Below are 16,971 nucleotides of genomic sequence, written 5' to 3' on the forward strand. Positions count from 1 at the left end.
CGTAGCTCGTCACACGCAGACCCTATTCTTCGAGTAAGATGATTGCCAGATGTCGATGCGTCTCCGCAGTACATGTTCAGCTAGCCCAAGGGCCCGTTATAAATCTTAAGATTTAACCAACTAAAGTCCTTCAAACAGACAAACAGTCTTTGTCCCAACTACGGGAAAATAGGGGAGACCTATTTTTCTACGAGCGGCGTCTTCCACTAGCTACTTTCCCTCGAGGGCGGCTAGCATCTTTTTCTAACCACCGATACGGAGATTCACCAACTAGCAGCAACGCCAATTTCCTCCACCTTCTGAACGAAGGCTGTCCTCGACGAACCCGATGATCTCGTGTCCTTAGACACACCCCGCTATAGTTTTCCTCTGTGGCATCATCGCGACGGAGAGTCATTCTCTCGTGAGGTCGTCTTAACGAGTTACTTAGAGTCTGCACGCTCGGTGGATATTCCACGTTTTCGCAAAGAGTCCGACTTAGATTTTAGTGAGCATGTACATCTATCATCCCGTTGACAGCGGATTCGTTATTGAACCTAGGATCATTGTCATTAGTTTCTCGAGTACCTAACTACCACGGTTACTTGTCCGGTTATATGATAATCGTAATTGCAGTAGTCAATGTCTTCTCTATTGCATAACGACAACGTGTAACCCAAACGAAGATTCGTTTCACGCCCCTAACCCTAATTCTAATGTAAACCCGACATATATATATGTCGAAGAATGGTCAGGAATAAGGTTGTGGGCGTTTGATGAATCTTTATTGGAATCGGCCATCGTCCACCCTGTATCGTATATATGCACAAAGCGAAAAGATTGAAAAACAATACGGAAGCAGTATGGGACTTAGCCCTGGCACAAAACGTTTAATACGACGTACAGTTGATGTAGATAGAGTTATTCACCAATGGTATTTATGATGTAAGGAAAGAAGCGTACAAATCACAGAAGCAGACCTACAGGGAAGAGCTCTAGAAATTAATAAGAAATTACACGGATATCTTAGTTTTAGAGCCGATCGCGCTTGGTTCCTAGGCTTTAAAGAACGATTCAATATTACTAATGCGGATATCAGAGAAACTGTTCCATTCGATACTGAAAGCGCTGCAGCGGAAGCCTTTGCAGTTGACTTTAACAGATTACTGCATGAACGTTAGATCGCATTGAAGAACGTTTACAATGTCGTTTACACAACAATAATGTGGAAAATAGTACCAGAAAGAACTTGTATTATGGACCGTGCGAAATCGACAGGAAACGTGGAATTGTGCGAAGATTACGTTACTGCAGTTTTTTGTGGAAATGCTACCGGATGTCGCAAGTTGTCCGTACTACTAATCGGTACCGAACCGGATGTTCATACCTTATACAATTACGATACAGAAGCATTCTCGACTATCTACAAATGAAAAGAAAATGCTTGCATGGACAGTACCATTTTCAAGGAATGGTACGAAGATCTTTTCTTAAAATCAGTCAAAGAAAGATAACGGGAGAACGCTTCCAGGGAGCAATATTTGTTGTTACTCGATAATGCTATGTCACTTCACAATCTCGATGATCTTCACGATTTAGATCGTTCCGTTACAGTTATGTCTCTTCCAGTTAACGTATCACCACTCCGTCATCCAATGAATTGTGGTATAATATCATGTTTCAAGCGAAAGTACCGAACAGAATTACTGAAAACAACGATGCGATTAATTGCCGGCGGTATGCAGCAAGATATGATAGACATCCATAAACAAATATCCATGTGGGATTGCTGCCGCATTGTACATGATGCTTGGTTAAGTGTCGACGATGCAATATTGATAAACTCGTGAGACAGCCTTTTGATGGTTAGAAACGTGCGGAGTATAAAAGACACAGAAAAATGGGATGCTGACATACATGAAGTACTTAAAATGCTGAAACAATTACCTGGATGCGAAGAGTGCGAAGAAGTGGATGTGTATAATTGGTTTTATATTGAGAACGAATATGATATAGTCCAGAAGAAATGTGCCGACGAAGTTCTTCGAGAATATAAAGACAATCCTCCAGTGAACATAGATATTATTGACGACGAAGCTGGACCTTCTCATGCGAAGCTATCAAAAAGGAGCTAACGTAGTTTGAAACACAGAATGAAAGTAACTCGGTGGAATTGCTACTATTAAAACGCGTATATTAAAAAATGTGTTAAGAAATATAATATGATTTAGCAATAAGAAACTGTGGAACCCGTATGATTTTATGTAGCGTTCAATTGTTTACTTGTACCATTTGGTTTGAAGTACAGAAAAAGCTGCTGTTCTATAATTCAAAGACATTTATCATTATTAGTTCCAATAATCAAGATTCTACTATGTATGGAAGACAAGGAAAGACGCGCAATGTTATTCTTGTATTTACGTTCTCTTTGAACTTTATACTTTTAATTTGGCAAATTAGAGTTTAAGTAATTGTTAAATTAAATGTTTATTGGGAATATAGAGATGGATCGATGAATGTATAAGACAAGTATATTATCGCACAAATAAATGATGATGACCTTAAAATAATATTTAAAAAATGTCTTCTCGAAAACATATTATCTACCAAATAGTATAAACTTGCCCTGTGTCACAGGGTAAATTTGACTCCGATAAGATAGTTAATCATAACTGCCTCATCAGGAGTCACCGCCAGGGTAACATCCAGTCACTCCATGATACTATTAATCACTGTATAAGTGAGTGGAAATAAAGAGCTCGATCTCCTGTTTTGAGATCGACACTTTGTAATAATTTTATAAATTATTACGCTACACCTGCGTAGTTTTTTTCATAATATTAATAACGAAGTTATTTAGGTGCCCCGATTTATGTGTCCCATTCTGTATATCAGCGGATATTTATCAGTGCGAGTAGTACCAATGCCGGTAGATACGCGACTAATCAGTGCAAAACTTGACTTGGATCTAAATTTATATTGATAAAATTATATGATATAGAAACATATATATTCACACAAATGGGCTTCTTTTTCTCTACCTTCTTTCTCGCATTCGTTGTAATTTGTCTTATTAAACGAAAAGGAACTTGTAACTGTATGTAATTCACTAAATGTAATTATTAAAAATGGCGACCTCGACGATGAATATGACTTTGAAGTACGTTAAAGAAAGTAAAAGTCAAAAGGAACTAATAACTATAATTTCGAAGATTTACGATTTACTGAATATACGCTATTAAATAAGCAGTAGCGTTGGACTACATCATTAAACGTAAATGTTGATACAGGTATTCGTTAACATATGTCTCTAAAATATTTATATCCACTTAAAGAAAGTAGTATGGCTAATATTTCTTTATAATGAACTACATCAATCAATGCATCGAAAGCAGCCACGGAATACTTAAACACGAGCATAATAAGCGCTATCCGCTTCTCCACACCGACAAAGACGTCTATCAGCAAACATGAATATCCCCATTACATATTTAAAAAAAAATGGCAGAAAAACGTAGACTAAGAAGAGTATGGCAGACCCATAGAATACCGGATGACAAACGCAAACTAAACAACGCAATTAGAAAGCTATCCAAAACCATAAAAAATGACAAAAATGACTGTTTTCATAAATATGTCGCCAGTTTGTCCACCACAGCTGATTCCAACTACTCACTATGGAAGGCTTCCAGGAAACTCACGCGCCCCCCACAAACCATCCCTCCAATTCGCCGGCCGCAAGGTGGATGGGAGCGTAGCCCTATAGAAAGAGCCGAACTGTTTGCTAAATACTTGTCTAAAATATTCAAACCTCATTCCTCCAAAGCTGCCGCGGACGTTACTGAATACCTGCACACCCCCTTCCAAATGTCCCCTCCTATTGAACCCTTCACTTCTGCAGAGATTATAGAATCAATCAGTCGCCTAAATCCCAAGAAAGTAGCAGGGCACGACCTAATAGGCAATAAAGCAATTGTAATTTCGACCACTCGCGGGGAGACGTAGTCGCTAGGAGAGACGTCAACGGGAGTCGTAAATTCCCGTTACGATTATAACAATCGACACCACGAATTGATCGATCCCCTGATTTCCGTTGAGATAATAGGGGTGATTAAGGTTGTATAACACTGTGATTCACAGAATTATAAATTTTATATTTCCAACACTTAGATTACACTGTTGAGCATAGATAAATAGATAATCACTTGTCGCACGAAGATAAGTTGGATATGTACGTTAGAGCAGGGCTCTTCTAATTCAATTTGGTGTATTAGTGGACGTAGCACTATAATATATTTCGTAAAGGAGATGTATGTTCGACAATACCGAGAACCGACTCTCGCGTTATGCTTAGACTGCCACGAGAGGCGTTAGCGTTAGACTTAGTAGTTGACTTTTCCAACGATGTAGATGAAGTGAAGTTGAGTGACGATGCTGTGTCGGAGGAAAGCTAGTGATGGGGGTGTGTCTAGCGCACGGGACCATTCGATTTGTTCATGACATTTTTGGTCAGGAAAGTGAGGGCAGTATTTATTGCTTCTGATTGAATAAACGTAGATTGGTGGACTAGGAAGGGTCTTAACCGCCCTCGATAGGAAGTTGCTAATGGAAAGCATCGTACGTGAGAAAAATTAACTTTCCCGTATCAAGCCGTAGTAGACAATAGTCTTTAGAAGTGGTTGAGAAAAAGACATTTGTTGGGTCTGAAGGACCTTAGTAAGCAAATTAGTCGGATTTATGACGGGTGCTTAAGGCTATTGAGGGTACGCCGTAAGGAAGAGCGGATATCTGGTGTCCGTCTGACCCGCGATGTATGACCTGGGCCAGGTAGAGAGTCGCCCGGCGTAACAGCAATCACGAAACTTCCCATAAAAGGGATTGCACTCATCACATCGATTTTTAACGCTATCCTTCGCCTTGAACGCTTTCCTAAGGCCTGGAAGATCTCACTGATTACCTTCATCCCTAAACCCGGAAAACCGATATGGGAAACTAGCTCCTATCGCCCAATTAGTCTTCTTCCTACTGTTTTCGCACGTTCGCGGGGAGACACGATCTCGAAGAAGCGCGCCAACGTGAGTCGTAAATTCCCGTTGCGATTTGCTAATCGACACCGCGAATCGTTCGATCCCTTATTTCTTTTGGGATAATAAGGGTAGTTAAATTGAAGATAACGCTGCTACTAACAGGTTATCACGTGTTTTCACAATCCAACAACTTCGGTGTAACACAGAATGAATGTAACACTGTATAGTGAGTATAAATCACCGTTTATTCTAACAACTGGTAAAGAAGATAGTTACGCTGGTGCGTGTGTATAAGATGAGTGAGTGACTGATCTTCGGGTGTAAACCCGGTCGAAGGATGTTGACTGTTCGAAGGATAGAAAATCAGTGATGTTCGGAGATGATGCTGTGGCGGAGGAAAGCTAAGAATGGGTGTGTCCAGCGCACGGGACCATCGGATTTGACGGTGCCGATTTTGGCTAAGAGAGTGAGGGAAATAGGCTTCGTTGTTAATTGGTTAAACGAAGGTTGGTGGACTAGGAAGGGTCTTAGCCGCCCTCGATAGAAAGTGGTTAGTAGGAGGAAAGTTGCATCGTACGTTAGAAAAACTAACTTTCCCTTGTCAAGCCGTAGTAGACAATAGTCTTTAGAAATGAGTCGGAAAACAGATGTTTGTTCGGTTTGAAGGACCTCGACTAGGAAATTCCGGAGATTTATGGAGGGTACTTGAGGATATTGAGGGTATGCAGTAAGTATCCGGAGACATCTGGTTGCATTCTTGCCCGCCGTGTGTGGCCTGGTCTAGGTAGAGTGTTACGCGACGTAACACCTACCCTGTCTAAACTATTCGAGAAGATGCTCACGAATCGACTCCTTCCCCTCCTAGAGGACTTGAAAATACTCCCAGTTCACCAATTCGGCTATCGAAAACAACATTCAACAGTAGAGCAAATCCATCGCATAACCTACATGATCAGCCAAACCCTTGAAAAGAAAGGATATTGCTCAGCGGTATTCCTAAACATCCAACTTTCATTCGACAAAGTATGGCATGAAGGGCTACTATACAAGCTTAAAAAGATCCTACCTAACCAATAGACAATTCATGGTTAAATGCCTAGAGGCTACTTCCGCAACATTCCCAATATAATCCGGCATACCCCAAGGTAGTGTCCTCGGACTCCTACTGTACTCCATCTACACTGCCGACTTACCTATATCAAACGAGATAACAATAGCAACATTTGCTGACGACACAGCGCTATTAGCTACCCAGGCGGACCCGGTAATAGCCTCATCCATTCTCCAGCGAAGTCTCGACTCCATGGAAAAGTGGTTTCATAAATAGGGCTTCAAAATCAACGAAAAAAAATCCACACATGTAACCTTCACGCTCCGAATGCAAACCTGCCCCCAGATCACCATCAACAATGCAACCATTCCTAGCAGGGACTCAGTCAGATACATGGGCATGACCCTGGACAGGAGACTAACTTGGAAAAAAAAACATCTCCGATAAAACGAAGCAACTAAAGGACAAACTAAAAAAATTCTATTGGCTCACGGGCCGACGCTCCAAACAAAACATACAGAATAAAATTACCCTCTACAAGACCGTAATAAAACCTGTCTGGATCTACGGTATCCAACTATGGGGAATAGCAAGTAACTCCAACATTGAAATACTTCAACGATTCCAATCGCAAACGCTAAGATCCTTAATTGATGCACCTTGGTATGTTACCAACGGAACAATACATCGCGACCTCAAGATACCCACAGTCAAAGAGGAAATAGCAAAATGTAGCGACAGATATAGCCAAAGAGTCAACAAACACCGAAACCCCCTAATAACTGGACTACTTGATACGACGGACCAGATCCGCAGGCTGAAGAGACACTACCCGCTAGACCTAAATGATAGATTCAGCTAGTTATTTAAATTAAGTAATATTTACTTCCTCACAATACTTACGTACAAATTATACTTATCTATAATAAGTATGTCGAGTCAAAGTCCGAATCTGGGCCCGAGTCGTCCTCGAGGCGGGGGCTTGGGACAGGCAAGGATTCTTCACTGAAGCTATCCATTTTCTTGCACTGAAGTTACATTTATTGACACACAAGAATGTTACAGCGTTGACACAAACCCACAATGATCACACACTGGCGACGCTAGTGACATTGGTCTTAGGTTCGAAAACGAATCCGCGAACAACGGGATGGTAGTCGTACGCACTCGCAAAATCTAAGTCGGATTCTTTGTTAATATTCACTGACCGTAAAGCGTTAATCTTTTTGTCGATGAGATCGCAGGAGAGAATGACTTTCCGTCCTGGTGATACCTCAGAGGAAAACTATGACGGGGTGTGTCTAAGGACACGAGATCATCGGATTCGTCGGGGATATCCTACGTTCGGAAAGTAAGGGAAATTGACGTTGCTGCTAATTGGCCAATCTCCATATCGGTAGTTAGAAAAGGATGCTAGCCGAGGAAAGGTCGCTAGTGGAAGACGTCGTTCGTGGAAAAATAGGTCTCTCCTGTCTTCCCGTAACTGGGACAAAGACTGTTTATCTGTTGAAGGATTTTAGGTAACTAGATATTAGTGTTTATAACTCCTCGGGCTAGCCGATCACGTACTGCGGAGACGCGTCGCCATCTGGTAAACGTCCTGCCCGGAGAATAGAATCTGCGTGTGACGAGCTAGGGGGCAGAGACCTTTGGAATGTTTACTGTCGAGTGTTACAACTATTTCCTTTTTAAGGAGAGCTATAGAATTATTCCATACCTTTGTTAGACAAAGCTTTCATCCCGTGACCGCGGCTACGTTCGGCGACATATATATATGTCGGAGATGAAAGGAAAGACGAAGCCTTTCCTTGGAAATTTTGGGAACATCCTCTAGTACTTTAGCCTAGATTTTATTATAGCTGTAATTGTTTAAAATTTGTGATAGCGAGATTGGATTCGAGGTGACAATTTGTCGCCGAACGTAGCCACGGTCACGAGATAAACGTTTTGCCTAACGGAGGTCTGGAGTGATTGTATGGGTTTTCCGAGAAGTGCGATTGTGGCGGCATGCGGCCTCTAGAGCGGGCCTAGCCACGTGTGAGGTTACCTCGGAGGTGCCGAGCAAATGGGACATACATTGTATCAATAACCAAACTCCAGGCAGAAACTGCCTAGCAACGGCGTTCGGAACTTCTCGATGCTCCTAACGAGTGCGTATCAAATTGCAGACGCGGCTGGCATTCGTGCGATTGCCTTGGAGAGTGACACATCGAGCATTTTCGTCAATCGTATTTTACGCCTAAGATTATTTTTTATGCTTGGTAAAGAGTTATCTCGTTGGCCGTGAATTCGTTTGAACCCAAAAAAAACATTGTTAATAGTGTACATTAAATTCATTATTCGTAAGTCATATTATTCATTAATCTTACTATTCGTTAAGCTCATTATTCATAAGACTTATTATCTGTTAAACTTAATTCTTCGTATAATTTATTATTCATTAACTTCATTGTTCATCAAATGTATTATTCATTAGACTTAATTATTACATATATATGTCGGGTTATTATTAAGATTTGAATCACGTAATGTTTCTTCATTTGAATTAGCCATTGTTTTACAAAACAGAGAATATATTTACACGAATAAACAAGGTTTTACAAATATTATGAATAATGAATTTTGTAAATGATATGATTGATTAACAAATGATAAATTAAATTATTAATTAGATTAAAGAATAATAAGTTTTATCGAACAATAAAAGAAACGAATAATATATCTTACGATTTACTAATTTAACGAATAATGAAAATTAACGATTGATAAATTTACAAATATTGAATTTAATTTACGCTATAAACAATGATCCGGGGTTCAAACGAATTCACGGTCAACGGGAAAACTTTAAACAATTTTATAACACAAAAATACGTTTGCTGAATCACACGGAAAAATTACTCGATGTATCACTTTCCAAGGCGACCACACGAATGCCTCTCTGATTAAAATCTTTTTCGTAATACGACTGCATTTGTTTGTTATATGCTCGCTGGAAGCATCGAGAAGGTTCCAGTCGCCGTTGCTAAGCAGTTTCTGCCAAGAGTTTGTTGTATACTCTTTGGAAGCATCGAGAAAGTTCCAAACGCCGTTGCTAGGCAGTTTCTGTCTGGAGTTTGATTCCTAATACAACGTGTGTCCCATTATACCGACATCTCCAAAGTGCAATTTTATGTGATTTCTAGGGAGAATTATACAACCGACCACACCTTCGTCAGGCAAAACGTTTATCCCGTGACCGTGGCTATGTTCGGCGACCAGTTGTCACCTCGAACCCACTTTCGCTATCACAAATATCGAACAATTACAATCAGATTGAATGACAATTGCTTCATTACAGCTATGATAAAATCTAGGCTAAACCATTAGAAGACTTTCCCAAAATTGCAAGGGGAAGGCTCCTGTTTTCCATTCGTGTCCGACACGGCCATTCTGACTATCACACGCCCTCGTGTGCAGCTAAAATACAGAGTTTTTAACATTAGACTCGGTGTAACTGATATTATTTACCATTCGATTAGATGTTCCAAATAAGTCAAGGGACCAATTCAGCAACAAAGCTCAGTTCAAAAATTTGACAAGCAAGGAAATGAAAAAGAACTCAAATTAGTGTTATAGTTTGTATTCAAAGTGCCAGTTGCACTCCGTAAATCACCAGTAAGACCGCAATGACACAACAGATCATTTTCGACTCCACACAAAGATCTCAGTTTGTTGAATCACATAACCACGTTGGATGCATAACAAAAAGCACAAGACACCAGTGAGGATATTATAGAAAGCACAGGGCACCAGTGAGGATATTATAATAAGCGCAGGGCACCAGTGAGGATATTATAGAAAGCGCAGGGCACCAGTGAGGATATTACAGAAAGCGCAGGGCACCAGTGAGGATATTATAGAAATACAAGCACTACACTGGGAGTATTATAAAAGGCGCATACACTACACTGGGAGAATTATAAAAGGCGCATACACTACACTGGGAGTATTATAAAAGGCGCATACACTACACTGGGTATATTACTATGACCACAATGCGGCGTTAATGATTCCCAGAGATCAATGTGCTCGCATCGTTATTATCACCGTCGCTGTCATCACCGCAGACATCCAACTCAGCAGGAATACAACCATCTGGCATCTTTCTCAACTTGTCGTGTCTATCCTTATATGACCGTTTGCCATCTAGAGTTTTTAAAATATATCTATCCCCCTCTAAAACTTCCGTTATCACGAATGGACCCTGGAATTTCGGATCTAGCTTTGTTTGGTTTCTCTCCTCGTTCTTAGGTAACACAAAGTCACCGAGATTAAACCTAACTATCTTCGCTTTCGTTTTGTCAAATCTGTCTTTATCATAACTGGCGCAAGTCTCTATGTTCCGTATCGGTTGTTGCCTTACATTGAAGATGTCTACTTCCTTTTCCTCAATATTATCAGGCAACAATAAACCGTAGGGCCTAGCTGCCTTCCCAATTAATAATTCCAGAGGACTTGATTTGGTTACACGATTGGTAGTGCAATTCAAAGCTAGTTGTATCTCCCCAATCGCGTCTTGCCAAGATCGACCGGTCGTTTCCACCGTCGTTAACATATTTTTCAGCGTACTCATAACACGCTCTACCTGTCCATTGGCCCTACTCGCACCGGTTGCTATTAAGTGAAGTCTAATATGTCTATTCTGGCAGAAATTTTGGAAATCTTTACCCGTAAAACACCTTCCTTGATCTGCTATTACCCGGCAGGGATTGCCGAATAAAAATATAGCGGACTTAAGTGCTATAATGGTATTAAAGGAATCTAATTTACGAATATGATACAGGTATACAAATTTTGTGAAAGCATCAACCAAAACAATGATATACTCCTTCGAGTCACTCTTACCGCTTAACTTGCCCGTTATATCCATGTGAACCGTATGCCAGGGTATGCTGATCTTAGGTATGGGATGTAGTTCAGCTTGTACTTTACCTGAACTAGCCTTCGAAACTCGACAAGCATGACAACGGCATCTTCAACGAATTTGCGATCATATTTCGCCATTCCCTCGAACCAGTAATACTCGTATAGTTTCTCAAGCGTTTATCCCAACCTAAGTGCATAATGGACTGATGCACATGGTTAATGACGGATCACCTAAAACCTCTTGGTACAATGAGCAAGCAAAGAGTTCTGCCTTTTCTCTGTATTTTACGATGGAGTGTACCGGACCGTAATTCGTACGTATTCGCAATGTCTTCCGCGAGCTCTTCGTTTCGTAATTTACGGACGATCTCAGAGATTTGTGGGTCGCGACGTTGTTCTGCTAGCAACCAATCGTTGGAGATTTCGGTCAGATTGATTTCTTTCTCTACAATTTTGTTGATCTTACGGTGATCCAGATCTACGAGGTTTCGCGAAAAGTAATCGATTATAACTTTTTAGAAAACCTTTTCAAAAGTCCTTGTTGCCAGGGAATGATACCTTATCATACCTTTTGTAATTTTGAAGGAAACTTATTACTGAATAAAACAAATCTTCATAAGTTCTTTTCTGTACTATTATGGTAAGTCTTTTTTAGTAATTATATGTTATTAATTTCCATAGTGTTTCGTATATTGGCTGCTTTTAATTATGAAATGCATTATTAATATGTAAAAGAAATGCAAAATTCCACTTATTTGTTATCTTTTATATTTGTTATCCAAAAATTACGAGTGAGAAGAACAAATCTCATCTTTAGTCCCATACATACTTATTGCTGTACTTATAAGGACTAATTAAATTTTATCATAAACTATTAGTGTTGAGCATTATTTAAATAATATATCAAGTCCCATAACTGCAAAATCATAAGAAAACTTTCAGTCTTTGTATGTTGTGTTGCGCACTTTTATATATTGATGTACTATAAAACTAAATATGCCATGTTTGAAATCATATTGAGAAACGATTTATATACTTCATTCCCCAATGGATTACATAATGTTCGCTGAAAAAAGAAATGTGGCAGGAGATAGTCTATAATAATTTATTATATACGGAGATTTATGAACTTAGAATGTAATAACATGAAATTGTATCAGTAGCTTTTATAACAAGCATTATAATAAATGTCAAGTAAATAACAGAAGTTTATATAACAAGTTTATAAATTATACAAAGTGTATGCAGAGAATGTACATCAAATATTCACTTAGGAAGGAATAAAATAATTCATGCAATTGTGTTTAATTGTATTTGTGGTAACTGCTGATCACACAAAATAAGTACTGTAATATCGGAATATATTAAAGGTGTAATTTTGTCCGATTAATTATAATTTATTAATAATGGATTGAAAATACAGATATTAGTTAGACAGAGAAACGATGTTTGATTAACAGGAAAACTAAATGCAACGCTCGTATTTACATCAAATAACTTGACAACTATTTGGTAACTCTCTCTCTCTCTCTCTCTCTCTCTCTCACTAGCAACTCTAACACTCGACGACACTCGCAATTCAATTCTAACGACTCTATGCTTCGACGTCTCGATCATCTCTGATCCTCGCCAATGCATAGGAATGCAGGAGCTCGGTCGTGCTCGCTCTTGCTCTCGTCCTCTCTCTCTCACACACACACACACACACACACTTTTCGGCTCACATACTCTGGCCTCTCGATTGCCACTCCTTGAAATATGAAACCGTACTTCTGTTTTGACGCTGCTTATCTTTTCTCGCGTCACTGTTACTAGGCGCACCTGGATGTAAACAAACCACAAAAAGACGACGTACACGGTGTTTTCTAATTTCCGCCGACCTCCAATCAAAACTATTCTACGATATTACAGTACTAATATCTAATACAATAGCGAAAACTATATTAATTATATCGATTAAGGCACACTTGATCAATTCCAGTTATCTTAAAGTATATTGCCAAGGTCATTCTCAGCTTTATCCTATATGACGGTTTCCAAAATATTTATCATAGGAAACTTTTATATATGTCGGGTTTACATTAGAATTAGGGTTAGGGGCGTGAAACGAATCTTCGTTTGGGTTACACGTTGTCGTTATGCAATAGAGAAGACATTGACTAGTGCAAATACGATTATTATAGAACCGGACAAGTAACCGCGGTAGTTAGGTACTCGAGAAACTAATGACAATGATCCTAGGTTCAATAACGAATCCGCGGTCGACGGGATGATAGATGAACGTACTCACAAAATCTAAGTCGGACGCGTAATATTCACTGGTCGTAAAGAGTTACTCCTTTCATCAATGAGATCGCGAGAAAGAATGTCTTTCCCGTCCCGATCATGCCACAGAGGAAAACTATAGCGGGGTGTGTCTAAGGACACGAGATCATCGGATTCGTCGAGAAAAGCCTTCGTTCAGAAAGTAAGGGAAATTGGCGTTGCTAATTGGTCAATCTCCATATCGGTGGTTAGAAAAAGATGCTAGCCGCCCTCGAGGGAAAGTTGCTAGTGGGAGACGCCGCTCGTTGAAAAATATGTCTCCTCTATCTTCCCGTAGTTGGGACAAAGACTGTTTGTCTGTTTGAAGGACTTTAGTTAACTAAACCTTAAGATTTATAACGGGCCCTCGAGCTAGCCGAACATGTACTGCGGAGACGCATCGACATCTGGCAATCATCTTACTCGAAGAATAGGGTCTGCGTGTGGCGAGCCACAGGACAGAAACCGTTGGAATGTTTACTGTCGCGTGTCGCCACGAATATTTCTTTTAAGGAGAGCTATAGAATTACTCCATAACTTTGTTAGACAAAGCGTTCATCCCGTGACCGCGGCTACGTTCGGCGACTGACTGTCGCCTCGAGCCCAAGCTCATTATCACAATTCTCGAATAATTACAATCGGGTTGAATAACTACAATTGTTTGATTACAGCTATAGTAGACTCTAGGTTACAATGTTGCGGGATTATCCAAAATTCCAAAGGCTCCGGTGTTCTTTTCATCTCCGACATATCTATAGTTATCTTAGTTTTCATCAGAGAGGGCTGCTTGAGTTTGACAATTTGATGTCATTCCTTAGAGAATATATTGAGTTCTATTGGTCTGTCTGGTGTAGCTATGTAGCGATTTTCGTTTTTGAGTGGTATAAAAGTTATTTTTACGATCTTATAGACTGTTTTTTTTTATTTATTAAAATTGCAATCAATTTTCACGTTGAGAGTTTTCAGTAATTTTTCTGGCGTTGCGCAGTAACACATGGCTAATTATTTATAATCAGTTAATACTTGTTATAGATAAGTATAATTTGTACGTAAGTATTGTAAATAAGTAGATGTTACTTAATTTAAATAACTAGTTGAATCTGTCGTTTAGGTCTAGCGGGTAGTGTCTCTACAGCCTGCGAATCTGGTCCGTCGTATCAAGTAGTGCACTGATTAGGGGATTTCGGTGTTTGTTGACTCTTTTGCTATATCTGTCGCTATATTTTGCAATTTCCTCTATGACTGTGGGTATCTTGAAGTCGCGATGTATTAGTTAATTGGTGACATACCAGGGTACATTTAATAATGTATCTTAGCGTTTCCGATTGGAAGCGTTGAAGTATTTCAATGTTGGAATTACTAGTGTTCCCCATAGTTGGATTTCGTAGGTCCAGACAGGTTTTATTACGGTCTTATAGAGAGTAATTTTATTCTGTGTGTTGAGTTTGGATCGTTGGCCAGTGAGCCAATAGAATTTCTTGAGTTTGTCCTTGAGTTGCTTTGTTTTGTCTGTGATGTGACTTTTCAAAGTCAGCCTCCTGTCCAGGGCCATGCCCAGGTTTCTGACTGAGTCCTTGCTAGGAATTATTGTGTTGTTAATGGTGAATGGTTTTCGGAGCGTGAAGGTTACATGTGAGGATTTTTTTTCGTTAATTTTGAAACCCCATTTATGAAACTACCTTTCCATGAAGTCGAGACATCGCTGGAGAGTGGATGAGGCAATTACCGGGTCTGCGTGGGTAGCTAATAGCGCTCTGTCGTCAGCAAATGTTGCTATTGCTATCTCGTTTGGTATGAGGCGGATGAAAAGAGAGAGAGAGTGCGTTTCGTCCCGGGACTACCGGTGGACTCGTCAGTAAGGCTATGCCCGGTAGTCCCTGCCTTAGACGTAGAGGGAGTCTCGCTAGGTGCGGTATTTATATCAATCGCTCGTATATTCGACCGCTAGCGAGTTAGACAGACAGACTCGTTGTAGTCGTAGCCCTCTAGTGTTGGCGGTTGGTACCCGCGGATCGCCCGGGAGGTGTTGCGCCGCGTTGATGCCTCGTCCTGTCAGCGTCCTGTTGATACCGATCCGCCACAGGTATAAGTAAGTCGGCAGTGTAGATGGAGAACAGTAGGGGGTCGAGGACACTACCTTGGGGTATGCCGGATTGTATTGGGAATGTTGCGGAAGTGGCCTCTAGGCATTTAACCATAATTGTCTATTGGTTAGGGAGGATTTTAGGATGGAGTAGTAGGGGTGAGGTAGGATCTTTTTAAGCTTGTATAGTAGCCCTTCATGCCATACTTTGTCGAATGCCTATTGGATGTCTAGGAATACCGATGAGCAATATTTTTTCTTTTCAAGGGTTTGGCTGATCATGCGGGTTATGCGATGGATTTGCTCTACTGTTGAATGTTGTTTACGATAGCCGAATTGGTGATCTGGGAGTGTTTTCAAATCCTCTAGGAGTGAAAGGAGTCGATTCGTTGGCATCTTCTCGAATAGTTTAGACAGGGTAGGTAGAAGACTAATTGGGCGATAGGAGCTAGTTTCATAAATCGGTTTTCCGGGTTTAGGAATGAGAGTAATCAGTAAGACTTTCCAGGCGTTAGGAAAGTATTCAAGGCGAAGAATTACGTTCAAAATCGATGTCATGAGTGCAATCCCTTTTATGGGGAGTTCCTTGATTGATTTACTGCCTATTAGGTCGTGCCCTGCTGCTTTCTTGGGATTTAGGCGACTGATTGTTTCTATAATCTCTGCAGAAGTGAAGGATTCAATAGGCGGGGACATTTGGAAGGGGGTGTGCAGGTATTCAGTAACGTCCGCGGCAGCTTTGGAGGAATGAGGTTTGAATACTTTAGACAAGTATTTAGCAAACTGTTCGGCTTTTTCTATAGGGCTACGCGCCCATCCACCTTGCGGACGGCGGATTGGAGGGATTATTTGTGGGGGGCGCTGAGTTTCCAGGAAGCCTTCCATAGTGAGTGGTTGGAGTCGGCTGTGGGGGATAAACTGGCGAGATATTTTTGGAAACAGTCGTTTTTGTAATTTTTTATGGTTTTGGATAGCTTTCTAGTTGCATCGTTTAGTTTGCGTTTGTTATCCGGTGTTCTATGGGTCTGCCATACTCTTCTTAGTCTACGTTTTTCTGCTATTTGTTTTAGTATGTATTGGTGATATTCATGTTTGCTGATAGACGTCATTGTCGGTGTGGAGAGGCGGATAGCGTTTATTATGCTCGTGTTTAAGTATTCCGTAGCTGCTTCGATTTCTTCCCTAGTTTTTAGTGAAGTTAAGGCTGAAGTTGTGTGAGTAAAGACTTCTCTAAAGAGCTGCCAGTTGGTGTCTTGGTTGTGAATGGAGCCATTATGTGTATTCTCGATAATTGTTGAACTGACTGTTGCTATCACGGGGGAATGATCAGAAGAGAGATCAACCGAGGAGTTGATTTGGATGTATCTTGGCGAGATATTTTTAGTTATGAAGAAGGCAAGTAGGTCGGGTATTTTGTTAGTGTCAGTGGGCCAGTGCGTGGGTTCGTATGTGGTGAGGTAGTTGGCTATTATGCTGTTTAAGAGATTTTTGCCTCTTACCGTGACCAGTCTGCTGCCCCATTGAGTATGTTTGGCGTTATAGTCACCTCCAGCTATGAATCTATTGCCCAGAGCGCCAAGGAATTTATCAAAGTCTTCTTTAGAAATGGAGTGTCTGGG

The 16,971-nt window shown here is 40.5% G+C and overlaps 1 pseudogene; it reads left to right on the forward strand.

Annotated features, from left to right (window-relative positions):
- Positions 1 to 755: 755 nt before the first annotated feature.
- On the forward strand, positions 756 to 2,114 carry LOC117212762 (annotated as a pseudogene).
- Positions 2,115 to 16,971: the final 14,857 nt, after the last annotated feature.

This window comes from Bombus bifarius, unplaced genomic scaffold, assembly GCF_011952205.1.
Source record: "Bombus bifarius isolate JDL3187 unplaced genomic scaffold, Bbif_JDL3187 scf7180000008368_frag, whole genome shotgun sequence".
Taxonomy (NCBI): domain Eukaryota; kingdom Metazoa; phylum Arthropoda; class Insecta; order Hymenoptera; family Apidae; genus Bombus; species Bombus bifarius.